Raw genomic sequence first — 27,788 nt, 5'->3', positions numbered from 1 at the left:
CTCAATCACCAACCCCTAAAATACTTTAAAAGTCTGAAATTTAGCTTAAGTATAATCTGTGGAGTCCTTCCTTTTCCTATACTTACCACCATTACTTGCAAAAGTGTTTCTCCATAACCAAAATATTGGTATGAGTCTTTTTCACTGTTGTGTTCATAGGTAAATGACACCAACACATATTACCGTGACTTAAAAATGAACAAGGCCATTCATCTTGTGACTTGTTCCTGGAAATGTGACATATTAGATCATTCTTCAAAAAACTTTTTTTGTTTTTATCACATGCATACATCTGAAAGGCTATTTCTACCATGTTTTGGTCATTTTTAATCACTCTGCCTATCCTTTCTTTGATATGAGGATACATTTATCAGTATAATTTTATTAACTCCTAACACAAAGGTGTAGTGAATATTTTCACTGACCCAAGTAACTAATTTGTTTTCAGAATAATGTGCAAAAGGAAGAAGGGAAAAACATCACAAAGTGTATCAGTATTTTTAACCCTTCAGATACCCGCAGGAGGAAAAGAAATTTCCCATCTTGCCATAGTGTACAGACTCTGAAAAAGAACAGACACACAGCATTGTTTTAGTAATACAAGAAAAAATAAAAACAGTTCACTTGAGATACTGTGCAAAATAACTTAAAAGACCAGTAACTTTAGTTTCAGTTTAAAAAAAGTTCTTAAAAGTAATCATATATGGAGCACCATATATATTAAAAACTAAATGTATTTTTAAAGTAAATTGGTGATCCATACTAATGAACCTTCCATCTCTGCAGTATTTTAGCATACACTCTATGTTTATCCAAGACCAGTGTTCCTCCAGAACGGATCGCCACAAGTCAGCAGGCCTATCACCTATAATATCTCCTTTCAACACCTCCCTGCTTTCACTGGTAGGTGAAAAGATGTTTTAAATCGGGTGTATACTCTTTTGGGCCGCTTCTTTTCTTACTTTGCAGGGCCAAAAACAACGTCCCCTTTTCCAGCTCGGTTACTTTCCAACAACGATTTCTTTGGACCTCTGTGCACATCATTCCTGTATGAAAATTCAGTGAGGGTCTGAAACTTTGGGGAGAAGGAAGGTGGGCTGGAAAGCAAATGACAAGACAAAAACAAACTTGAGAGGGTTAGCCCAACTCTGTGGGTGGAACTTCTCCAAATAAAGGCCAGAGTCGCCGCCCCGGGTTCCCGGACCTCAACAAAGACACCTACCGTCCCGACTATCCAGTTAGCCGGTCTAAATGATACTCCGAGTCAAGAAGCAAACCAACTCTTTCAATCCCTCAGTTAGAAAACGGGAGCAAGAGGCGTACGGCCCTATACAATCCCTTCAGGACCGTGATCGGCCTCTCTATGCCGCCTCCGGTCAGACCCACCCTACCTCAGTCCCTACTGCAGCCTCCACCCCCTGATTCCCACGTTCATGGCCGAAGCTCGCGATCAGCTCGCCCTCCACCTCACCGTCCCCACTGCACCACCACTCGACACTCGCGAACCCTAAAACCTCTGCCTGGCTCCGCAGAATCGTCCCAGCACTCTCAACATGGCGACCGAGTCCCCTGCGCTCCTCCGCTCTGGGCGCGTCCAACCTTGGTGCATTTTGGGTATTGTAGTTCCGGCGATAGCCTCGGTGTCCCGCCAGGACGTAAGAAGACTACAATTCCCAGAACGCATCACTCCTGAGCATGCTTATTGGGGTGCTTTGGGCAGAGGGATGATGTCATTGCAAAAACCCCACTGCATTCATTGTGCTACGGTCTCTCCACCCCCCTGCTGCTGCTGGGTTTGCGATTGCCGCTCGCTCCAGCTGAGCTAAGAGTAGCAGCAGCACCAGGGCAAGGACTGACTCCAGCCCTTGGACTTAGGACACCGCAGCACATTCCCTTGCGTGCGTGGCTCATTCGCACATCATTTCTGTTTATGCCTGGGGTGGGGAGAAAAATCCCAAACCAGGTGAGTTGAAGTGATTTATTCAAATGGTTCCACCAAGTTATTCCTCCCGCTTAGTTTTCAGGGCTTTCTTTTGGGAAGATGGGGGTGGGGGCGGGATTAGGGAGGTGCTCACTGGCGCTGCTAAGGAAAAGCTCTGTGCAATTTGGGTCATTGCAAAGAACAACTCCAGCAACCTTCCCCCGCCAGAGGACCGGTGCCTGCCAATTCCCTAGTCGCAACTCCCCTCAACCTTTTTGAGGCTGGGAGAGGGGGCTGGGCTGGGAAGGATGTTGGGAAGTGCTCTTGGAAAATCAGAGGCAGAGGTGGGGGGAATGCAGTCCTGTCACATACGGCCCGAGTGCTGAGGTTTGAGTGGGAAGGGGTGATGCGTGGGGAGAAATGGAGACAGTGGTTTAATGTGGTCGCACTACTTTAGAACATTTCTGTGTCTCTCGGACGAGCACACATTATTCATTTTTAAGATGAACGTGCTTCTTTTGAGTAGCTTAAGCTTTGTGGGGCTTTATTTTGTGCGTGTATGTCTATGTCGTTTGTCTCGCCTTTTCTGGTGATTTGAGGTGACAGTGTCCTTTAATGGTGCACTCCGTGCCAGTCAGAAACATTTCACGTGTCTGGGGAAGGTTCTCTTAGGCTGCTGGAAGCAGCATTTTTGTTAAGTGTTTTCAGTTTTTCTGACTGCAGAATTCAGAATTGTTTGGAAGTGGAGCGGACAGATTTGTGCTTGTGTGTTTTAAATTACATTGCAATAGGCTCCTTCCCACTGACAATGGTACCATAATGAGCTGCCGTTTCCTGAGGCACAGTCACCACTCAAAAATAACGGTTTGGAGAAGGGATCGATGAGGGACACCTGGTTCATTTTAACGCGTTAGGGGAAGGCAAAGTTAGAAGCGCTGTTAACCTTCATTTGCCATTACTGAAAGATGCCCATGGAAAAGTGATTCTAGCCAGAGAACCCAAGGAGCATGGTAGTGTTGTTTTGTTATTTGTTGCTGATGCTTGTTTTTAAATGAACTGACATTTAACAGGACTGAAAGAATTCTGACTTGTATGATGTGCTCTTATAAAAGTTATAGGGATGATTAGTGCGGTAAATATGTTACTTTGAGATAAACAGCTGGCTGGCTACAGAACAGATGGGGCCAGTCTTAGCTGAGAGATCTACAACCTTGGAAATGAATGGACCTGGGGTCAGCCACACCCCCTCTTGGAATGTCAAAAGAAGGAGACTTGCCAGAGTATTTGCTTAACTCTAAAATATTAAACCTTTTCATAGCTGAGTCAGGCATTGGGGGAAAGTCATTACTAACTGTCTTCTGCTGCTGAAGCAATTTTGTTTATTTTTAATTCAGACCCTTAGGTCTCCAAAGTTGTAGCTGGGCAGTAGTTTGTTATATGATGCTTATTGCTGAATGGAAAGGACAGTCCATTATATGGGCTTTGTGGTAAGAGTGATTTATTAGGATGCAATGAGCAGCTTTCAGGTTTGGGAAAAGATCAACTGTTTGCCTTTGCCTTTCCCTGTGTCTCTCTTTTGCTTACTTTCTGCTCTTCTGGACACCTACCCTTCTCCCTTGTACTTTCCTTTCTCTCCTGTACTTTCCCCCCACCCCACCCATGTCTCTTGAAATTCTCTATTTTTTTTAGCTGTCTCTCCATTTGCAGTTTACATTTTCCTTCTGTTTCAAAACCTCCCCCTTATCACCAGCATACCAGATCTCTTTCCAGTCTCTGAACACCCTCCCCGCTCCTCTTCTACCTCACCCAGGCACTCCAGGGCGGATGTGAATATTTATTCAGTCTTTGAAGATCCTTTCTTTGCCTTTTCTTTTTTTGTGCAGTCTGTGCTTGGCAGGATGAACCCAAACGAGCCTGACCCCTTTGCCTGGTTTATGGTCTCTGTGACAGACATAATTTAGCCCCAGCAGCATGTGGACAGTGAAATGATGAAATATTGGAGTGAGGCTCATGCCACTTTTCCTTTCTTTGGCACCTGTATTGAGAACTGCCAGTGGGTTAGCAAGGATTTTAAATGCTTTACATGAAATGTTCTCATCATTCCTGCCTCATTTAATACATTTTTTTTTTGTATCCCTGCTCCAGTGATGGTGGGAAGGCTGTCTTTCACCCTCTCCTCTTTCCTGTTCCTTCCTGATTGCTGAGAAGCAATCTAGGTAGCCAGACTGCCCATTTGTTGTTGTTGTTGTTGTTTTGAAGATACTTAGAGGGCAGCTTTCCTTCCTGTCATTTCTTCTCCTTTGTGAAGAAAGAAGTTTGTTATTTTATACCCCCCTTTTTTTGTTTTGTTTCTTGTTTTTTGTAGAGATGGGTTCTTGCTATGTTGCCCAGGCCGGTCTCGAACTCCTGGCCTCAAGCAATCCTCCCACCTTGGCCTCCTAAAGTGCTAGGATTACAGGTATGGAGCCACCATGTCCCAGCTCCCCCTTTTTAAAAAAATTTTTAATTTTTATTATTTTTTTCTATATCACAAGTCATGAAGCAAATATACCCCTCTGTAAGGAGAAGGGTATGATAGTAGTTATGTTTGTTTGCTTAATAGCAGTGCTCCTCTAGGTGTGGAAAGTCTAACTGATGTCCATCTGGAGACAGCCAGTGTGACAGGCAGATTTAGCAGCCGTTGTCCTAGACCTCTCTTGTACCACATTCTCATTGCTAATTTTCTTCTTCTGAAATGCCTTCTCAACCACTGAGGTTTTTTAGTGTTCTAGGGAGGATAAATGAGCTGAATAGAAAGTTAGATTTGGCCTCATCACTACTGTCTCTGTGACCTTGAATAACTATGCATTTATTTCTGCCTCATATTTATAAAGGAATAGTAATCCTTGCCCCTTGGTTTATTTGGCCTGATGTTATAGCCCTCTATAATCTGGCCCCAGCCTATCATTTGGACAACTAATATTAATTGAGCAATTACTGTGTGCTAAGCACTGTGGATATGTCAATGAAAAGAAGTGTTTTCCCTGCCCTTGTGGAGCTTATACTCTAATAGGGGAGATGCTCAATGAACAATCGCAAATGTGATGAATGCCGTTTCCAAAAAGCAATGTACTATAATGTTGGACACATTGCATTCTTTTTCTGAGCTTTAGTTTCCTCATTTGTAAAATGTATTCACTTTAGACTCATAATTTATACTGATCCCCAGCTACATGTGCACCATGCTAAGAAAACAACATTGAATAAGATGGTGTTTGCTTTGGAGGAATTCACTCAGGTGAGGGAGACAAACATAAATAATAATCACAATCAGAGAGGTACTTTGGAAGTACTAGGAGAGCACAGCACCCAAGGAGGCATTCGTTCTTCCTGTGGTGGAGGCCATGCCCACAAAGTGGCAGGTGACCTGTGACCCTAGACATGAAGGCAAGAAAAAGCTCTCTAGACTCTGTTCCCAGGTACCCAATAGCGTGTCTTGCAAATTAGAGACTCTGTGAATGTTGACTGAGTAGACACACCTAAGTCATTAAGGGCCCATTCAAAAGCAGGAAATATCAACATATTGAAAGAGGACAGCTAGTGATAATAGAAATGTCAAATGTCAAATGCTTCTTAGCAAACCCATTATTTCCTGAGACATGCAGCTTTTGAAATGTTTTGTGAATGGCTTTTAGGGAAATTCAGAAATATTTCAGATCTGGTTTCTTTTTGGGCTGAACTTCCTTGATTCAAGTTAGTTTCTCAAAAAGTTATTCTAATTGCATAGAGTTCCCTAAATCAATAAATAAAATTGGATGAGCTGCAGGCAATAGTTATTTTTCTATAGTAAATTAAAAATCTCTCCTCTTACTTTTTAATTTTATTTAAATTTTTTTCTTTTTTGTTCCTCCCCTACTCTGAAGGAAAACTCTCTACATTGTCTTTTATTTTGTTACTGAATAGGAAACAAACAAGACAGACAAAACATCAGAATGTTATAATAATTTAGGAAATCCCATTGCTCTGTTTTCTGGCTATAGTGGAAATGAGATCAATCTCTAAATAAGAATATAGGGAATTTTATATAGATCACAAATAATTTACTTTTAGTTTCTTTTTCATAGGAATCCAACCCTTGAAAACCAGGTAGGCCTCCTCAAGATTAATCTAATATAGCAGTTCTTAATGCATCCCTGGAAGATCTATGAAGACCATGAACCCCTGAGATCATATGTTAAATTGTGTGTGTGTTTATGTGCTGGAGTTAATATGTACGTGCACACATTTTTCTACTTATGTGTATGTCCTTGGGCAAATTACCTAACTTCTTTGAACCTCTGTTTCTTTGCAAGATTGTTGTTGAGGTTTAAATGAAATAATGTATTTTAAATGTCTGACACTATGCTTGGTATAGCTGGTGCTCATGGCAGCTGTTATTAACATTTTATTTTAATGGGTGATGCTTGTTTAGTATCCACAGTGACAAAATAGGGAGAAAGATAACTTATTGTAGTGAGACAGCCTGATTCAATGGGAAGTACACAATATCATCAATGTAGAATTTTTGCCAGAAATGCTTAACTTACAACTAATCATGAGCAAATAATCAGACAAATCCAAATTGTGGGACATACTGCAAAAAAGCTGACCTGTAATCTTAAAAAATGTCAAGGTCATGAATGACAAAACAAAATAAAAGGTATAGGGGACTGATCTACATTACTAAAGAGATATGACAAGCAAATGGAATAATCCTTGATTAGATCCTGGACTTAAAAAAAAGCTATAAAGGACTTTTTGAGGACAACTGGGGAGATTTGAATGGGAGCTACCCATCAGATAATCAGTAACAATGTTAGTTTTCTTGGATGTGGTAGTGATTCCATCCATTTAACTTGACATGTTGTAGATATTGGTGTATAGATCAGTTGGCATTCCTCAATGTTGTCTTCAGGAATGTCAGCAAAGCTGGAAGACTTCAAGGGGCTGCTTCAGAAGGCAGTGATTTTCTTGATCCCTGCAAGTAATCAGCCTATGGTCTTGGATGCCATTTGTTGGGATATTGTAAGTAATCTTTTATGGCTTTTTAAAACATAATCCTATCCTATCATTCTACGGAAGTGTGAACTTCTACAGCTGGCATTCTATCCTTGACATTACTAGAGGTAGTAAATGTAGGTGGAGCATTAGCTGTTTCCAAACTGAAGAGGAAAGGATGGGAAAGGGCACATAGATATATACTTAATTTGTTTTTTGATCCTAGAACTAATATATAATAAATAAAATTTGTTATATCCCATTCTAGCAGGTATGGCTAGAAAAGAAAAAAATATATTGATTAAAGAAAACCACAGTGGACCACATAGGGAAAGTCCTCTTGAATTCCACCCCACAAAGATAATCAACTGTCAGATTTTTATGTTTATTCTGTCATTTTTACCTGTACATATACTAACATTATTACAATACGTATAATTCTGCTTGTTCTCTTTCTTTTTGTGTCTGTGTATGTGTGTTTTGTTTTTTATTTTGTTAACGTACGTAATGGTAAGAAATGGTTTTTTTTTGCTTAATATATTTTGGGCATTTCCCCCATGTATTTGCATATTGCTGCAACTCATCTGTTTTGTTGTTGTTGTTGTTGGTTGGTTGGTTTTTTGAGTCAGAGTCTCACTCTGTTGCGCTGGCTAGAGTGCTGTGGCATCAGCCTAGCTCACAGCAACCTCAAACTCCTGGGCTCAAGCAGTGCCTCTGCCTCAGCCTTCCGAATAGCTGGGACTATAGGCATGCGCCACCATGCCCGGTTAATTTTTTTTTCTATATATATTTTTAGTTGACCAATTAATTTATTTCTACTTATAGTAGAGACGGGGTCTTGCTCTTGCTCAGGCTGGTTTCGAACTCCTTACCTTGAGCAATCCTCCCGCCTCAGCCTCCCAGAGTGCTAGGATTACAGGCGTGAGCCACCACACCTGGCCCAACTCACCTGTTTTAATGGCTGTTGGAAACTGCTACAGTGAACCTTTGAGTATGTATCATTTTGTTATGAACTTGTGGAAATATTTCTATAGGATGCCTTTCAAAGGGTAGAAATGGCAAGTCAAAGTATACTAATAGGCTGGGCGCAGTTGGCTTACGCCTGTAATCCTAGCACTCTGGGAGGCCGAGGTGGGTGGATCGTTCAAAGTTAGGAGTTTGAAACGAGCCTAAGCAAGAGCAAGACCCTGTCTCTACTATAAATAGAAAGAAATTAGTTGGCCAACTAAAAATACATAGAAAAAATTAGCCAGGCATGGTGGCGCATGCCTGTAGTCCCAGCTACTCGGGAGGCTGAGGCAGAAGGATTGCTTGAACCCAGGAGTTTGAGGTTGCTGTGAGCTAGGCTGACGCCACAGCATTCTAGCCAGGCAACAGAGTGAGACTCTGCATCAAAAAAACAAAAAAAAACAAAAAAAACAAAAAAAAAAAAAACCCAAGAAAAAGTACACTAATAGTTTCCCTTTAATTGTTCCTAGTTTAAGTTCTTATCAGAAGTTATAGGGTGATATTTCTGCATACCTTTGCCGAGTTCATTAGCCATATGGGCTCAACTCTTTTACTGAGTGGAGGAAGTTGTGAAGGATGGGCAGAATGTGTGCAAAAATGTAATTACAGAATTTCTGCTGGTTTTTGTGATGACTGTAATGAAAGTTGATGTGTAAATAATGTGAAAACCTCTGGAAGATAGAAATAAAATACGTTATTTCTGCCCACAACACATTACAGTGTTTAAAAAGTGAACTGAAACAGTAAAGCAGTCAAGCGTTTTCCCCAGAGAATTCTGCAAGAAAATTTTATTTTCGAGTTATGGTTAATTTCACTAAAGTGTGGACACCATCAACCTTGAGATGAAAATAATCTCTTCTGCTTATTCCTCCACTTCTCAGTCACACAACCACATTGGAAAGGGGGGCGGAATTTAAGCCCTACTTTTAAAATATCTGAAGCAGGTGGTTAAAAGGCCTGAGCGTTCATTTTTCTGTATTTCAGTAGAAGCAATCATAGGGAAGATTCTGGCATTTTTCTGTAGCAAAGCAGGTGTGAGCTTAAAAGTGGCCATCAGTGACTCACTCTGCCCTAGCAGGGACCGTGCAGAAGAGATTGTGAGGATCACAAGCCATGAATTATTTTCATTCTTTTAGCATTGTGGCAGGTTGGAGCAAACAAAAAATTTGAGCTGTTTGCTACATGGGTAACTTATCTTTTTAAGCCTCAGTTTCTTTATCTATAAAATGGGGATTATTGTGAGGCTCAAATGAAATAATGTGTATAAAGGGCTTTGGCAAATTTATGTACACATAAATATGTGCCATTAAAGTGCTGCTTTCTCTGACTGAGCCAGTTCATCACTAAGCTTTCCTCTAATTCCAGTGGCATTTGTAAGCTGAAAGACTGTTTAAAGATATTCTATCTCATAATGTCTTATTGTGATTAATACTTCTTCAGCCAATGTTTGTGTGCTGAATGCAAGGTCCTGTGCTGGGTATTCTGACAGGGAAATGAAGGTGGAACCAACCAGGAGCTTTCTTTCTTTACCACCTTTATTCTAAGAGACTAATTTGTTTTAATGAGGGTCTTTAGTCAAAGATGCTGTACAAACGTGTACTGTGTATACTGTCTCATTCTCTCAATGCTAGGCAGTAGATTTTAGTTCCATTTTTTACATACAAATGAGGAAACAATTCTTAGTAAGGTTAAGTAACTTGTTTTGTTTTTTAATGTTACCTAGCCAAAAAAAAAAAACCAAAAAACAAAAAAAAACCAGATGTAGACCCTGAGTCTTCTGGAACCAAAACTACACTGTTTCTTCAGCTGCTTCCTGGTTTTGCTTTGCCTTCTAATTGAAAGTATAAGCTTCATGAAGGCAGAGCTGGCTTTCATGTGGTTCATGTTACCTTTAGGCACTGGGTGGGGTGTGGGGGGGTGTTTTCTGTAGACCTATTGAGTTCACTAAAGCCATAATATGAACTGTCATAGCACACACCAACTAGGTGGTTTATATGTTTTATTTGATTTTTTCTCAACTTATCATGAAAAATTTCAAACTTATAGCACAATTGCAAAAATAGCATAGGGAAGGAAGCTGGGTTCAGTGGAGTGCACATGTAGTCCCAGCTGCTCAGGAGGCTGAGGCAGGAAGATTGCATGAGCCTAGAAGTTAGACACCAGCCTGGGCAACAGAGTGAGACCTTGTCTTTTTAAAAAAATATATAGTACGGTGAACACATCATGCATATTTTATCTGGATTAATTTGCTTTCGTCTTTCTACATGTACACACACACACATAGACATCATTTTTTTTTTCTAAACCACTTGAAAGTAAGTTGCAGATATCATTTTCACCATATTTTATCTAGGCACTTAAACATGTATCCCCTGAAAACAAGGACATTCTCTCATGTAGCCACAACACCATCACATTGAAATAATAAATTTTTCAGATATGTCCAGTCATTCCAATGTCCTTTTTTTTTTTGGAGATGGAGTCTTGTTTTGTTGCCTTGGCTAGAGTGCAGTGGCATCATCATAGCTCACTGCAACTTTAAACTCCTGGACTCAAGTGATCCTCCTGCCTCTGCTGCCTGAGCAGCTGGGACTACAGGGGTGTGCCACCATGCCCAGCTAATTTTTCTATTTTTTTGTAGAGATAGGATCTCGCTGTTGCTCAGGCTGGTCTTGAACTCCTCATGCAATCTTCCCATCTTGGCCTCCCAGAGTGCTAGGATTATAGGTGTGAGCTACCACACCCAGCCTTCAATGTCCTTTATAACTTTATAAAAAAATTATTGATCGAGGATCTTATCAAGGATTACTTACACAAGATATTTGTGTCCTTTAGTTTACTTTAATGTAGCACAGTCCTGTATTAGTTAGGGTTCCCCAGAGAGACAGAACAAATAGCACAGATAGATGGATGGATTGATGGATGGATGAGAGGGGATTTATTAGGGAGATTGGCTCTCATGATTATGGAGGCTGAGAAGTCCCATGATGGGCCATGTGCAAGCTGGAGACCCTGGGATGCTGGTAGCTGGTCCAAGTCTGCAGGCCTCAGAACCAAGGAAGATAATGGGGTAACTCTTAGTCAGAGGCTGAAGGCCTCAGAACCTGGGTGTGTGGGGGATACTGTTGTAAGTGTTAGAGTCCAAGGCCAGGGAGCCTGGAGTTTTTTTCTAAGGAGAGGAATATGTATTCTAGCTCCAGTAGAATATGTATTCTAGCTCCAAATATGACTATACATATTTGTCTTTTCTCAGTTTTTGTTCTCTCCATGCCCCTAACTGATAGGATGGTGCTCACCCACATTGATGGTGGTGGTGGTGGTGGGGGGTCTTTCCCTCCTAGTCTACTCAGACTCACAGGCCAATCACCTCTGAAATACCCCCACAGACATACCCCCACATAATGCTTTACCAAGTTCCTAGGTATTCCTTAATCCAGTCAAATTGATACCTAAAATTAACCATCATAGTAGTACCCTTGCCTTTTATGATATTGAAATTTTTGAAGATTCCAAGTTTGTTGTCTTGTAGATTTTCTCTTTATTAGACTCAGGTTAAACATTTGTGATAAAAATGCCCCACGGGGAATATTTCATCCCTCCCCTTGCATCACAGGTGACTTACAGTGTCAGTTTGTAACATCACTGGTGATGTGAGGTTTGATCCTTTGGTTGAGAGGGTATTGAGAGGGTATTGCTAGATCTCTCCATTGAAAGAGTACCATTTTCCTTCTGTAATTAGTAATATTATCGGTGGGGTAATATCTTGAGATTGTTTGAATATCCTGTTCCTCAACAACTTTTATATAATGGTTTTTAATATCTATTGATAATCCTGGTCTAGGTCAAGTGGTATTTATAAAAGAATGATTTTCTAATTTTCTCTTTCCTTCTGTATTTATTATCTGATAGATTAGCTTTCATCTCCACCTCCCCTGCTCCCCCAGCTTTTAAATATCACTTGGACTCATTGATTCTTTCCTCCCCAATGTGTTCTATCCATTACTAATTTTCTTGCCTTCCCCCCCACCTATGTTTTTTGATATATTGTCCCAAATGTAGCCATTAGGAGCCTATCTTATTTTATTTGACCCTGAAAGCAACTGGATAAATTGGGTGAGAATTTGCCCTTCCAAGTGAGAAAATGAAGACTCAGAAACTACATGTAACTTTCCCAGGATCACATAGCTACTTAGCAGAAGTGGGCAGATGCAAACCTAGTTATAACTCTAAAGTAGTTCCTGCTATTCCACACTGCCTCCTGGCTGTCCATGAACAGAATGTCACCTGCTGAAACCAAAATAAAGAGCACAACCATTGCATCATTGTTGCTAGTAGCAAATGATTGGAAACAACCCTAGGTGTGCATCAGTAGGGAACTGGTTAAATAAAGGATATGTTTACACCAGGGAAGGCTATGAAACTGCAAACAAGAATTAGGGTATTCTCTAGTGCCGATATGGAAAGATCTCCAAGTATATATTAAGAGAAAAAAGGAAAATACAGAATAGTATATATTTGTGAAAGAAGTAGGTAATAAATTATATATATATATTTTTGAGACAGAGTCTCACTTCGTTGCCCTGGCTAGAATGCCGTGGTGCTGGCCTAGCTCACAGCAACCTCAAACTTCTGGGCTCAAGTGATCCTTCTGCCTTAGCCTCCCGAGTAGCTGGGACTACAGGCATGTGCCACTATGCCCAGCTAATTTTTTAAATATATATATATTTTTTAGTTGTTCAGCTAATTTCTTTCTATTTTTTTAGTAGAGATGGTTTCTCACTCTTGCTCAGGCTGGTCTCAAACTCCTGAATTCAAACAATCCTTCTGCCTTGGCCTCCCAGAGTGTTGGGATTACAGGCGTGAGCCACCACATCTGGCCTAAAATATATTTTAATTTGCAGAAAGAAATGAAGGATATCAAAAATAAAGTGGTTACTGGTAGAGGGTGATAGGAGTGGATAGTAGAAGGGGGTATGTGTGTGTGTACTGAGATTTTTCATTATTTATTTTATATAATGTTGATATTTAATAGCTGTATAGCTTTATTGAGATATAATTCCACATATGTTAGAAATTCACCAGTATATAATTCAGTGGTTTGTAACATGTTGATAGAGTTGTACAACCTGTACCACAATCAATTTTATTTTGCTAATTTTTTTTGTTTTTTGTTTTTTGGTACTTTGAGTTGCTGTTTTACAGAATCAATATTAGAACATTTTCTTTTTTTTGAAACAGAGTCTTGCTCTGTTGCCAGGGCTAGAGTGTTGTGCCGTCAGCCTAGCTCACAGCAACCTCAAACTCCTGGGCTCAAGTGATCCTCCTGCCTCAGCCTCCCAAGCAGCTGAGACTACAGGCATGTGCCACTGTGCTCAGCTGATTTCTTTCTATGTTTTTTTTTTTTTTTTTTGAGACAGAGTCTCGCTTTGTTGCCTAGGCTAGAGTGAGTGCCATGGCGTCAGCCTAGCTCACAGCAACCTCAAACTCCTGGGCTCAAGCGATCCTTCTGTCTCAGCCTCCCAAGTAGCTGGGACTACAGGCATGAGCCACCATGCCTGGCTAATTTTTTTCTATATATATTAGTTGGCCAATTAGTTTCTTTCTATTTATAGTAGAGACGGGGTCTCGCTCTTGCTCAGGCTGGTTTCGAACTCCTGACCTCGAGCAATCCACCCGCCTCGGCCTCCCAGAGAGCTAGGATTACAGGCGTGAGCCACCGCGCCCGGCCCTCTTTCTATTTTTAATAAAGACTCGGTCTCACTTTTGCTGAGGTTGGTCTTGAACTTTGACCTCAAGCAGTCCTTACTTCGTTGCCCTGGCTAGAGTGCCGTGGCGGCCTTGCTCACAGCTACCTCTGAGCTCAAGTGATCCTCCTGCCTCAGCCTCCTGAGTATCTGGGACTGCAGGCATTAGCCCACCATGCCTGGGCTTTTTTAAACTTTGTACTCATTAGCAGTCACTTTCCATCCACCTTACCCTTATGCTCCTAGCCCAAGGCAACCACTAATCTACTTTCTGTCTCTATAGATTTGCCTATTCTGAACATATCATGTAAACCATATGTGGAACCACATACATGTGGTCTTTTGTGACTGATTTCTTTAACTTAGCATAATGTTTTCAAAGTTCATCCATGTTGTGGCATGCATTAGTACTTCATTCCTCTTTATTACCAAATAACATTCCATTGGCTAGGCATATCACCTTTATTTGTCCATTTATCAGTTGATGGGCATTTGGATTGTTTCTATCTTTTGGCTATGATAAATAATGCTGCCATAAACATTTGCATACACATTTTGAGTGGATACATGTTTTTTTTTTTTTTTTTTTTTTGAGACAGAGTCTCGCTTTGTTGCCCAGGCTAGAGTGAGTGCCGTGGCATCAGCCTAGCTCACAGCAACCTCAAACTCCTGGGCTCAAGCAATCCTCCTGCCTCAGCCTCCTGAGTAGCTGGGACTACAGGCATGCGCCACCATGCTTGGCTAATTTTTTCTATATATATTAGTTGGCCAATTAATTTTTCTATTTATAGTAGAGACGGGGTCTCGCTCTTGCTCAGGTTGGTTTCGAACTCCTGAACTCAAACGATCCACCTGGCTCGGCCTCCCAGAGAGCTAGGATTACAGGCGTGAGCCACCGCGCCCGGCTGGATACATGTTTTTAATCAGTTATGGTAGTAACTGGTTATGGTAGTAACTGGAGTAAAATTGCTGGGTCAACTGGTAACTCTATATTTGACCTTTTAAGGATCTGCCAAATTGTTTTCCAGAGCAGCTGTACTAGTTTATGTTCCCACCAGCAATGTATAAGAGTTCCAGTTTCTCCACATCCTTGTCAACACTTGCTATTATCTATTATTATTATGATCTTTTCTTAGGAACAGAGTCTTGCTCTGTCACCCAGGCTAGTGTGCAGTGACATCATCATAGCTCACTGCAACCTCAAACTCTTGGGCACAAGCCACCCATCCTCCTGCCTCAGCCTCCCGAGTAGATGGGACTATAGGTACATGCCACCATGCCTGGGTAATTTTTCTTTTCTTTTCTTTTCTTTTCTTTTCTTTTCTTTTCTTTTCTTTTCTTTTCTTTTCTTTTCTTTTCTTTTCTTTTCTCTTCTTTTCTCTTCTTTTCTCTTCTTTTCTCTTCTTTTCTTTTCTTTTCCTTTCTTTTCCTTTTTGTTTTCTTTTCTTTCTTTTCCTTTTCTTTTCTTTTCTTTCTTTTTTTTTTTTGTGGAGACAGGGTCTCATTAAGTTGCCCAGGCTGGTCTCGAACTCAGGGTCTCAAGTGATCCTCTTGCCTTGTCCTCCCAAAGTGCTGGGATTACAGGCATGAGCCACTGTGCCTGGCCTGTTATTATTTTTTATTGTAGCCATTCTATGGGTATATCACACTGATTTTTGAACCATATAAATGTATTATCAATGTAATATCTATTCAAAAAATAAAATGAAATGAGACAAAATTAGAAATAGCAGCTTAGAAAGAAAAGTTTCAGATGACCAATTGTATGATCAGGGTGTAGAGAGATGGTCTTACGGTAGTGGCAAATTTCAAGTTTTCCTTGTTTAGCTTAGTGTCCTGATGCATATACATTTTCCATTTTCTACTTTTTAGTACCACATGACTTTTCCTCCTCCATCACTCCCCCAGTTTCTTTGCCTAGAGGCTGGGAGGGCTTGGGTATAAAGTACTGGCCTTAGGATTTCTTGCACTTTAGTAGCAGCTCTAGAGACAGAGTGGCTAGAACCACGTCGTTTCTTAAGACCAAAGGATGTACCATGATTCGATGAGTCAAGATGTTCTCATGTTGGTTTCCTCAGGACTCATGATGAGGGCATTAGACAGGACTTCTTAGCCATTGGTGGCTAGTCATGAGGTAGAGGAATGCTTTAAAAGGATCCCAAGTGTGGGAGCCTACAAATTGGAGTTGAATTTGTGTTCTGACATTTACAAGCTCTGTGATCTTGGGCAAGTCACAACTTCTCCAAGGCTCAGATTCTTCAGAGAATCTGTGACTTGTCAAAGATCATGCAGTTTGAAAATAGGGGATGTCTGGCTGGGCGCAGTTGCTCATGCCTGTAATCCTAGCACTTTGGGAGGCCAGGGCAGGAGGATCGTTTGAGCTCAGGAGTTTGAGACCAGTCTGAGCAAGAGAGAGACCCCATCTCTACTAAAAAAATAGACAGAAATTAGCCAGACAATTAAAAATATATAGAAAAAATTAGCCGGGCATGGTGGCACATGTCTGTAGTCCCGAGAAGGGCACAACATCACTTGGGTGGCATTCCTGCCCAAAATACATAAGTTGATCTAATCGGAACTATCTCATGAAATATCTGATAAACTCAAATTGAGAAACATTTTACAAAATGTTTTTTTCTGTATTTTTCAAAACAATAAAGTTCACAAAAGACAAAGACTGAGGAATGGTTCTTCCAATAGATTAAAAGAGACCAAAGTCACTGAAATTAATCATAACATATGATCCTGGATTGGATCTTTCCCCAGAGAAATTTTATTTTTCTTTTGCCATAAAGGCCATTATTTAGTCAACTAGTGAAGTTTGAATAAGAGTTGAGATTAGATAATTGTATAGGATCAATATTAATTTCCTGATTTTGGTAATTATACCGTGGAAATACAAGGACTTTCCTTGTTTTTCAGGAAATGCTATATATTTAGGGGTAAAGCAATTTGTCTATGTACAAAGAGAGAGAATGATGAAATGTGGTAAAGTATTAACATTTGGGTAATCTGAGTGAAGGTATACATAAATTCTTGGTAATTTTCTTGTAGCTTTTTTGTAAGTCTAAAATTAATTAACAAATAAAAGGGTAAAAATGGAAGGAGAGGGGATGCCAATCATTAGAGCATAGCATTGTTGTGAGGATTAAACAAGGCTCAGGTTTCAGTATGGTGCCTGTCACATGGGGGGCCTCACAGTACAGGTGGGCATCTTGGGATGGCAAGGCAGGTAGTAACTCTTAGTCATTAGTTGGCAGCCTAATTAACATTCACCCATGGCATATGATGACAATATTGTTCTGAACCCATAGTTGGGATTCATGTTCTGACAAAGAATTTTCTCCCTAATTCATAAATGCATCTAATTGCAAAGTCTTACAAAAATATGTCAAATCCATTAGTTATCCATTTAACAAATCATCTTGGTATAGTGTTAAATTTATGTGAAGTCATGATTGTCCTAGGAAAGCTGGGGGTAACGATCACTTTCCATTTGGCCCATCTGGGGGCCAATACTAGCATTTGGGCAACTGCCTCTTACTTTCTCTTTTTTCTCTTTCTTCTCCCCAACCTCTAACACCCAGTTTCTGATTTTGTCACAGAGAACTATTTTAATTAGCCATGTCAAATAATAATTGTTTTGGGAGACAAAAGAAACTTAAATAAGCTTTTCCTTCCAAACCTCAAGAATTCTGCTTTCTAAGAGCTAACTTTGGAAAGAATGTTTCTGGTCTGGAAAATTTGGGTAGCAACCTGAAAAGTAATTCATGTCCTAGAGGAATTGGAAATGGGGTGGAGAGCTCAATTTCTTTTGAGAGAGATTAAAGTAAATACTTTTGTCTGCACTAGTAATAAAGATTTATTTTTTCATCTTTTTACTAAAAGCCTCAAAACATGAATGATTAAATTCAAGATAGATTTAGTCCAGGCACTAAGAAAAACCTCAAGTAATCCTAATTAAAAAACATTTTTAAAATCTTGGATGGGCTATTTTGCTGAGTGAGAAGATCCTTAGTGTGACATTTAAGGCAATCCCATTAAAGCAACAAAATTTCTACCTCCTGGAGCTGCAGTTATATAATTAAAGATTCTAAATTCAGTGATACCAATCCAGATTCTGTGTTATTGCTATGGAGTGTCCTTCTGTTTTGACTATTCCCTGCCATAAATTGTTTGGTCTTAGAATTCTGCATGCTTTTTGCTTTTAAAGTTATCATGGGTAGGCAGCAAAATGGCATGTTTGTATGTACAATAAGTTACTTTCATTCTGTAATTTTATGATAATAATCATGGCAGAGTTTTTCTTTTTAGTTTATGATGTGCCAAGCACTATGCTGACTGCTTTACATAAGTTATATCATTTAATTGTGGCAAAATCACATGAGGAAACTGAATCCCTGAGAGCTTAAGTAACATGCCTACAATCATGTGACCAGTTAAAAGGCAGATCCAGGGCCAGAAATCAAGATTCTATTACTGCAAAGCCTGTGCCTGTGTGATTTTTCTGCTGTACAATTTGCAATTTTGTGTGGAAGATGATTAGTTTTTTACTTTATCTTTGAAGCTGAGTTCTATCTTGTTTACTTGATAGGTATTTGAGTGTCTAGCATGTGTTAGGCACCTTGAGAATGATAGAAATGGTTGAAATCCAATCTTTATCATTACTAAGTTCATACTCAAGGAGAGATACAAATAGTACATCCATGCTTATAGCAGCATTATTCATGCTTATAGCAGCATTATTCACTGTAGTCAAAAAGTAGAAGCAACCCAAGTGCCCAGTGATGGATGAATGGATAAACAAAATGTGGTATTTACATACAATGGAATAATATTCCTTCCTTAAAAAGAAAGGAAATTCTGATACATGCCCTTGAGGACACTGTGCTAAGTGAAGCCAGTCACAAAAGAGAAATTGCTGTATGATTCTATTTGTATGAGGTATCTAGGGTAATCAAGCTCAAAGAAACAGAAAGTAAGATGGTGGTTACCAGTGGCTGGGGAATGGGGGCAAGTACAGAGCTTTTTAATGGGTGTAGAGTTTCAGTTTTATAAGATGAAAAAGTCCTGGCGATTAGTTGCACAAAAACATGAATATACTTTACACTGCTGAATTGTATACTTAGAAATTGTTATGGTGGCAAATTTTATGTTATGGATATTTTACCACAATTTTAAAGAACCATACAGATAATATCCCTTGTCTTAGTCCATTTGTACTGCTACAGCAAAATACCTGAGACTGGGTAATTTACAAAGAACAGAAATTTATTTCTTCCAGTTTTGAAGGCTGGGAAATCCAAGATCAAGGCACAAGATCAAGGGTAGAGGAAGGACTGCTCTCTGCTTCCAAGATGGCATCTTGTTGCTATATCCTCCAGAAAGGATGAACACTGTGTTCTCACATGCTGGAAGGGATGAAAGGGCAAACTCGCTTCCTCAAGTCCTTTTATAAGGCCCTAATCCATTCATGAGGGTGGGACTCTCACAGCCTCATCATCTCCTGAAGTCCCCACCTCTTAATACTGTTATATTGGAAATTAAGTTTCAACATGAATTTCAGAGGGGACACAAACAGTCAAACCATAGCGCTCCACTACTATGTGGTAAAAGTGACCAGTGAGACAAGGAAGGACTGATGAAGTCATAGGGATTTGACAGGGTAGATCTGGCTGGGCAGTGGAAGATGGATAAGATTTGTGTAGCAATGAGGAAGGTGGGAAAGGCTACTCTGGTGAAAGGAACAGTGAGCAAAGTTACAAAGGTATTTTAAGATCCAGCAAGGAACAAGTCTTCAAGTACATGGTTCTATAATTATGGGTATCCCGGCCTCCTAGGTGGTCAGAGACTTAACATCAAAGTCTAAACCAGGCCCATGGATTTGTGGTATGCTGGACAGGGACTCATTTATGATTCATTCAGGGAACATTTACTGAGCACATAGTGTTGGGTGCTATGCTAGGCACTTTTTTTTTTTTTTTTTAATAATTTTCAATTTTTTTATTTTTAGAGACAGAGTCTCACTCTGTTGCCCAGGCTAGAGTGAGTGCCGTGGCATCAGCCTAGCTCTCAGCAACCTCAGTCTCCTGGGCTCAAGCGATCCTACTGCCTCAGCCTCCCGAGTAGCTGGGACTACAGGCATGCACCGCCATGCCCAGCTAATTTTTTGTATGTATATTTTTAGTTGGTCAATTAATTTCTTTCTATTTTTAGTAGAGACGGGGTCTCGCTCTTGCTCAGGCTGGTTTTGAACACCTGACCTCGAGCAATCAGCCCGCCTCAGCCTCCCAGAGTGCTAGGATTACAGGCGTGAGCCACCACGCCTGGCTATGCTAGGCACTTTATGTATGTTGGCAGATTTAATAACCCCAGCAACTCTGGAGTTATTAATAACCCCAATTAACAGATACAGAAATTGTGACTCAGAAAGAGGAAGTAACTTATCCAAAGTCACATGACTCATAGGTGGCAGAGGCAAGACTGCCTGTGGAGTCCATTGTTTCCACCAAGCTACATGCCTTCCCTTGGGAGTGAGTGTGATGTCTGGCTTTGAACTATAGTCAAAATAGCATGTGGCTACCACAACTGGCCATCTTCTTGCTGCTTTCAAGGGTACCTTGGCTGAGTTATCTTGCATTTCTGAGGCTTGGCTTCGTGGTGTTGCTTTTTTGTTTTATCCTAGCCACTAGATGACCAGGGAGAAGTTTAGCTTTAATATCTGTGACATGAAGACCTGTATTAGACCAGATTATTTCCAAAGTTTCTCCCAGATCTAAAAACCCCATTCATTCATCCATTCATCAAACACTAATTTTGTATCTATTATGTACTGGGTACTGTGCTGATGGGTACTGGCAGTTGAGATTTGGCAGGATACTGTTTTTACCCATAAGGATATTATAGGCTAGTGAAGGAGACATAAAATAGACAATTATCACACAATACAGTCATAATGCTGGTAGTGTTGTATACAGAAAACTATTGGAGCATAGAGGAGGGGCACCTGACCCTGTTGGATAAGAGCATGTTAAAAGGAAATGACCCCAAAGACCAGGAGGATAATGAAGAAGACCACAAGAACCTCATCCTTCCTGTTGTCCTTATGGTCATAAGCACACTACATATTTATTAAATTCAGTAAAGCTTTGGAAAACTGCTTTTAGTGTAGGCCTCATGGAAAATTTATTCGTATTTGACAGTTAAGTGCAGTTATGTGCCAAATATCTACAAAGTTTGGATTCTCTTTCAGACTAGAGAAAGATTACAAGGTTAAAAAGAGACCTGTGGGTTAAATTTTTTAAAAGGAATTTAGGAAGCATGGAGCAGATTAGTAAAAGGCCCAAGCGCCAGAGTTATTTGAAACGTTCACAAAGAAATTCACAGATGGTTATGCTTCAAAGAAGCAAGTGAAATGTCCAAGACACTAGGTAAGATCCATGATTCTCTCAAGATGGCTAAAGAGTGGTGAATTACTAGGGATTAGAATTACTGCATATTAAAATTCCAATACTAAGGAATTAAAGTGAGAATTGAGGGGGGAGGTTAGGAGCTAACGTTTACTGAGTAGTTACTATGTCAGGCCCTGTGCTATGCTCTTTACATTTATAATTTTATTTTATGCTCCCCATAATCCTGTATGGTAGGTGTTCTTACCCTTGCTTTATATGGGTATAGACACTGAAGCTCAAAGAGTTATGACTTGCTTAAGGTCACCGCTAACAAGAGACTGAGCAGTGGTTCAAGGCCGAGTTTGTGAAAATCAAGGCCTTTGCTGCTTCTTCTACCTAATGCTTCTTTGGGATCCTAGACTTTCTATTTCTGGAGGAACTGCACCAGGGTATGGGGCTCCCTGTCATCTAGGGAAGTCATGGTAGAGGAGGCCAGCTCTTCAAGTCTCCTAACACCCTGAAGGATAGCTCCTCCAGTTTCCCATGTCTTCCTTCTAAGGCCATGGATCACCAGCTCCCAGGGATAAATGGCTTTTACTAAAACCTTAATTTTCCCCCTTTTTCTCCTTTCCCAGGTAGTGTATGAATGTTTGATCTTAGCAATTTGTCTCTTAAGAAGTAGCTCATGGCCGGGCGCGGTGGCTCACGCCTGTAATCCTAGCTCTCTGGGAGGCCGAGGCGGGCGGATTGCTCGAGGTCGGGAGTTCGAAACCAGCCTGAGCAAGAGCGAGACCCCGTCTCTACTATAAATAGAAAGAAACTAATTGGCCAACTAATATATATATAGAAAAAATTAGCCGGGCATGGTGGCTCATGCCTGTAGTCCCAGCTACTTGGGAGGCTGAGACAGAAGGATCACTTGAGCCCAGGAGTTTGAGGTTGCTGTGAGCTAGGCTGACCGCCACGGCACTCACTCTAGCCTAGGCAACAAAGCGAGACTCTGTCTCAAAAAAAAAAAAAAAAAAAAAGAAGTAGCTCATAAAAATCACCTAGGAGAATGCTGATTAAGGCTAGCTAGGTTTTGTAGTTGGTCCCTTCCTCCTCCCCAGCTAAGGATAACTTCAGCTCCTTTGCTCCAGATTCTATCTTTGCAGCCCTGACACACCTTGTCAGAGGCCTTGAATGATAAGATTCTGACTGTATCACATGGAAGTCTCAACACTTCTAATCCTCTGCCTTAGGCTTCTTTCTTCTCTCTCAAGGTCCCTTCTGGTAATGATTTTCTTGTTAGGGAATGTTTTCCCAGCTGGCTTTGGAGGCAGGCCAGGTGTGTATCGCAGGCCCTTTAACCCCCTGGAAAGTTTCCACATGTGGCTGCATGAAGCATGGAAAACTAACCTCCAGCATGGGTTGATGAATTATGGTAGTGGGGGAAAGTCTCCTCTAGCCAGGCCGTTTCTCTGCCCTGGTGTTCCATAGTTTGGGCTACAGTGACATGGGTAGAGGATCTGAGGTCAGAAGATCCAATCTCAAGTCTTGGCTCAAGTCACAAATCCCAGGGCTGTGAGCACTTGTCTGAGTCTGTTTTCTTAGCAGTAAACGAAGGTATGATTATAATCCCAGCTTCAAACTCTTGTGCCAAGAGTCAGAAAACTCAGATGTATAGTGTTAAAGGGTTTTATAGATAGACTGTAGAATGCATTATAGATGTCAGTACATGTTGTTATAGACCAAATTTGGCTCAGTGAAAAAACAGTTCTGGAAACTGAGCAGGATACCTGCTGTGTCATCACTGGCCCCCAGTTCCTGGCAAACCTGATCATTGCCCAGGGAGGCATTTACGGCATCATTCTCCTGTTTATTTTTATAATCTTCTCTTTTATAGTCTTGTAAATGCTACCAGAAGCTTTGGTGATTCTTGAATATTTATCTTGGAAAACTCTGGTCAGGCTTGTACACTCATACCAAGAACTATTTACCCCAGAGTAATTATTTGAATTCTTGGAGCTGCATGTGGATTCATTTTCCAATAAATTCTGGGACAGCAGCACTGGCTATGTATGATAAATGAGGTTTATCTTGCTTGCTAGAATACTGGATGGTTGAGAACTCCTGAGGGCATCTTTGTAGGTAAGCCCTAAAGCAGGGCTATTACAACTTCATACACGCTTCTGGGAATGAAATGAGAATGGACAAGAGAGTATTTTACTGTAAGTGCTTTATGGGTTTAAAGTTAGAAGCCCTTGGAAACTGAAAAGGGTCTTTTGTGGATTTCATCAGTTTTTTGGAATTGTGACCTTGTTCTGACACATTTTCTAGGTGTTCCCTAGCCACTTAGGGATTGTTGCTTACTCCCATCTTTAGCTGGTTAAAATGATTGCTATTCATTCTTCTTGGCTGTGTTAGAACTCTTAAGTTGCGGGTGGAAGAAACTCACCTGTAACTTGGGCACAGAGTGGATTGTGGAAAGGATACAGAGATATTTTATGTAACCATGAACAGAACGGATGCAGCTGGATCAGCTCTAATACCAGGAGGTATTAGAGCAGGTAACTTCTCTAACAGCCCCCAAATTTCAGTGGCTTAACACAAACAAAATTTCTTTATTGTTTATCCAGCAGTTCAACATGGTTGTTCCTGAGTAGGCTGCCTTTGACGTTTCAGGCATCCAGGCTCCTTCCATCTTGCAACTCTTTCTTGGTTCTCAGAGTTTTCTTCTTTTAACCTGCAGATGGAGGAGGAGATTGAAGGATTTCATGTGGAAAGTTTCCACAGACCACGTGCGAAAGTGGCTTATATCACTTCTGCCCTCATTCCATTGACTATAACTCAGTATTTGGCCCCACCTACCAGTAAAGGAAGCTGAGAAATTTGGGCTATATGACTAGCAAGAAAAAAAATGGATTTGGTGAGCGCCTAGCTACTTTGAACCACACAGGGACTCAAAAGCTGTCAAGACTATGTCTCTTGCCTTTGCTTCTCTCCTACATGGCAGGGAACATGGCCACACATTGCTCCTGAACTGTAAATCTCACTTGTGGCTACCACCAGAGGAGTGATCTACACTCCTACTGGCTCCAAGTAAAAAATCTCAAAGAGTAATGATCAGACTAGTTTGGATCATGTGACTACCCCTGGATCAATCCGAGGTAGCCTGAAGAGCAGGGCCATTCAGTATAGATGTGGCCACTGAGAGCCCCGCGTGGGCTGCTCTTAGAGGAGGGGGACTCTTTACCGTTCTGAGTCACCTCATTTGCCATCCACTAAAAGTCCCAACCTCTCTTTTTGTTTCTACTCTTATGGAAAGTTTAGTACAATTTTAGTCATCTTTCCCACCCTCCTTACCATAGCCTCACCAATTGATTGTGTTTCATTGACTCTGTGACATCATCATGTCTAACATGTACAACTATTTTATGTGCCACAGAGAAAGAAAGAGAAAATGAGGTTCCCAACAAACTACAACATTTTACATTTATGTCTAAGATGCAGTCATTGTAAGTACATCCTAATTTCCAAGCTATCAAAATGTAAGAAAAAGTGTTTTTAGAATTGATAAAATTTATTACTCCACAACAAAGCTCTATACTGTCATACCTTGGTACTACTGCTCATTTTTTTCCTTCAATCCATCCATTAATTCAAAAAATATTTCTAGGCCGGGTAACGAAGAATAAGATAGATTCAGCTTCTGCCTTCTTAACTCTTACTGCCTCTCCCCTTTTCAGCCTGAGCGATCCCCTCCTTCCCCCTTTTCCATCCTGGTATCATGGGGCACCGAGGGCTCAAGAAGAAAAATGACGGGATCCTTGTCTTCAAGGTGCTTACAACATGGGGTAATAAGGGTAGTGGGGCGTGGAGAGATAGTCATACAAACAAATGAGTAAATAAAGGGTTACAGGTCCTGTAATTAAAGCCTTTACAGGGTATTGTGGCCCCCAAAGTAAGGGAAATGGTCAATTCTACTTTGAGGAATGAGATTGTTTGCACTGTGCTTACTGTTAAGATAATTGTACACTACTAAGAGTAAGCAATAGTTTCTTTTGGGTATTAACATGTAATTATTTCCAAAGATACCTGATAATAATCACCAGGTAGGCCAAGGTGTTTTCCAAAGCCTATTTGAATCATCTCAAAGTTCCTTGCAAAACTTTACCTTCAAAAGACACATATTAATACATAGTTTGAGATGATTTTATAGCAACAAAGCAAGGAGATTACAGATTTATCTTATTATGGAGGCAGTCTACTCTTCTTTACATTAATTACCTATCTCAAAAAGGATTCTTTTGAACCACATGGTTATTTTTTGGGCTCCAGTGGACACTCTGGATCATACACTCCAGTGGAGAGAAGAGCAGGAGTAACTAAGAAGGACAGAGTTCAGGCACTCAGGGCCCTGGTGGATCCCAGCAGTGAGGACTACAGGGGTGGGATTTGGAGAAACCGTGCGTGAGGCTATTTGGGCCTGCGATCAGGGGGCAGCCATGGTTGGACCTTTCCTTAGAAGGTCCAGAGCTTAGACAATATGACCTGAGTGCAGGATCCTTATCTCTCAAGCAAGGATGCCAGCTAAGATTAAACCCATTTTTATTGGTTAGAAAACACATAAGACAAAAGAAGACTCTGGAAAGTAAAGAGGTTTTTTTTTTTTTGAGGTTCATGGAGAGGTCAGCAGAGAGCCAATATCTGTCTGCCTGTTCTGGCTACTTCCCTACTGAGTCAGGGAAAGAATCCAATTTTAAACTCTTCTTCTCTCCTTTGGCTTATGAAAGCCAAGAAATGAGCATTGAGATATTCAGAATTTTTTTTTTTAATCTTCTAGGTCAGTATGTCTAGAGCAGGGTACCTGGGGAGGGGGGGGTAAGTGACTCTACTTTGTCATTGGCATTAGGGGGCCTTGCAGAGAGAGGTAAGCTTCTTACTGGTCTCTTGAGAGAAAAGAGAGCTCAAAGTAGCTTTTTTGGAGGAGAGGAGAAAGGGTGGAACCTCTAGATCAGCTTTGGGATTTCTAAGTAAGAGTCTGACAATGAATTATGTTGTGGGAGTATGTTGTACTTGGAAATGGAAAGTTTCTACTGAGGGATAGTGAAAAAGCACCCCAGTCCTTTTCAGGAGAACTCCTTCTAAGCACTTAAAAAGAGGCAAAGCAAAGGAAAAAGAAAAGAAACCCGTCTTTTGAAAGCAGCAAAAGGTTTATGCCTAGCAGTGATTTATGGGTGTACAGAGGAAGAACATTAAAAGAATAATTGCTGGCTGTTTATTTTGGGAAAGTCTGTGTAGTAAGTGTCGAGGCAGGGAGCTTTATTTTTTTCTTTTACCTTGTTCTAACTTCCATTAGCGTTAATAGGATCATATATTCTAGACTTTACTTGGCTCGTTGCCCTGACATAAATGTTTGAATTCCTTGTTGTGGTAGTATGTATTCTTAACAACAGGAGGAAAAAAGAAACAACGTGAGCTAAATTATTCAATACACCTCATTGTGGATGGAATTTATTCTCTTGAGTCCATGGCTATTAAGATTATCTGTTTAGATGATCTGTATTTCTGATAGCTATTTCTAGATAGCTTTATAATTTGCCCAAGAGGTTTGTTCAGGGGATGGCTAAATGTATTTTTTATTTGGTGGAACAAGGTGAGTCTTAATCCTGGTTATATGAGCCCCAGGCCCTTCCACGTCCACTGTCATCCAAGGGCCAGTAGAGCTGATGTTCCCCTCCTTGTGGCATCATCCTGGGGGAATTTATTTAGGCAGTCATTTGATACACATTGACCTAACTTACCCTCTTGGCGAAGGATTTAGTGCTTAGGTTGCTGCTGCAGAATCCATTTTTTCAATTAAACAAAGAACAGTTAAGTTCCTGTTGTGCTTCGGGTATTGTTTCAGACTTGGCAATTTTCTGTGTTAAAAGCCAGAATCAGACTGTTCGAGGAAGCCCCACAGAATTAGAATGCTAAAATGTAGGTTTGAAGGGATCTTAGAGATAATCTAATCCAGGGGTCAGCAAGCTTCTTCTGTCAAGGGCCAGAAAGTAAATATATTAGGCTTTGGGGGCCACATATGGTCTGTGATGCATGTTATTCCTTGTTTTTACAACCATTTAAAATTGTAAAAGTCATTCAAACCTGGAGGTAGGAGCATAGACTAGATTTGGCCCATGAGCCATAGTTTGTCAACTCCTGAACTAATAGATTCTCCTCATTTTACCAAGGAGGAAGCTGAAGGCCAGAGTGAAACAAACTCCTACCCCCTATCCTCACCCTCAGATCACAGAACTAGTTCTTGACACAGCTGGATTGGTGACACTTAGTAAAGGATTTTGGAGGTCAGGCCTACACTTCAAACTGCCTAGTCACTTTGCATACATGTAGCTTTGGTCCTGAGGGAAGTATGAACCTTAGTTAACTGTTAAGTCATGGGGTGGCTACCACATTCCAGGCACTGTGTTAGTGGTCTGAGGATGCAAAATTAAGTACGACAAAGTCCCAGCTCTCAATCAGCTTAGTTGGTGCTGTAAGCAGGTAAGATGGCAGTGTGGAAAATGGCATATAGAGACAAGTAGTGGCTACCATGGAAGCACAGGAGGGCACTTCTCCCTCAGTGACTGGGGTGCCTCGGAGAGAGAATAAGTGAATGAATTCATTCATTGTACCTCCCCCACTTATGCTCTGGAAGCCTCTGCCCAACCTAAAGGAATGATATAA

At 40.7% G+C, this 27,788-nt stretch overlaps 1 protein-coding gene and 1 long non-coding RNA gene across 3 annotated transcripts in view; one reads left to right on the top strand and one right to left on the bottom strand.

The window, feature by feature from the left end:
• Positions 1-486: 486 nt before the first annotated feature.
• Positions 487-1,580, bottom strand: LOC142870625 (uncharacterized). The gene is made up of 2 exons (XR_012918983.1): positions 963-1,580; positions 487-562 (listed from the first exon to the last, which is right to left on the bottom strand). It is a non-coding gene; the product is annotated as an uncharacterized LOC142870625 (long non-coding RNA).
• A 199-nt stretch (positions 1,581-1,779) lies between these two features.
• RAB30 (RAB30, member RAS oncogene family) overlaps positions 1,780-27,788 on the top strand; it is a 79,362-nt gene continuing 53,353 nt past the window's right edge. Inside the window, exons 1-2 of one of the 2 annotated variants that reach the window (XM_076002357.1) lie at positions 1,780-1,963; positions 4,287-4,379. The gene's annotated coding sequence lies outside the window, so the exon portion shown is untranslated. The remainder of the gene's footprint in view (positions 1,964-4,286; positions 4,380-27,788) is intronic. The other variant, XM_012736118.2, reaches the window with a different exon arrangement.

The sequence above is a fragment of the Microcebus murinus genome, chromosome 4 (assembly GCF_040939455.1).
Source record: "Microcebus murinus isolate Inina chromosome 4, M.murinus_Inina_mat1.0, whole genome shotgun sequence".
NCBI lineage: Eukaryota > Metazoa > Chordata > Mammalia > Primates > Cheirogaleidae > Microcebus > Microcebus murinus.
This window is presented reverse-complemented; position numbering and strand designations above follow the sequence as displayed.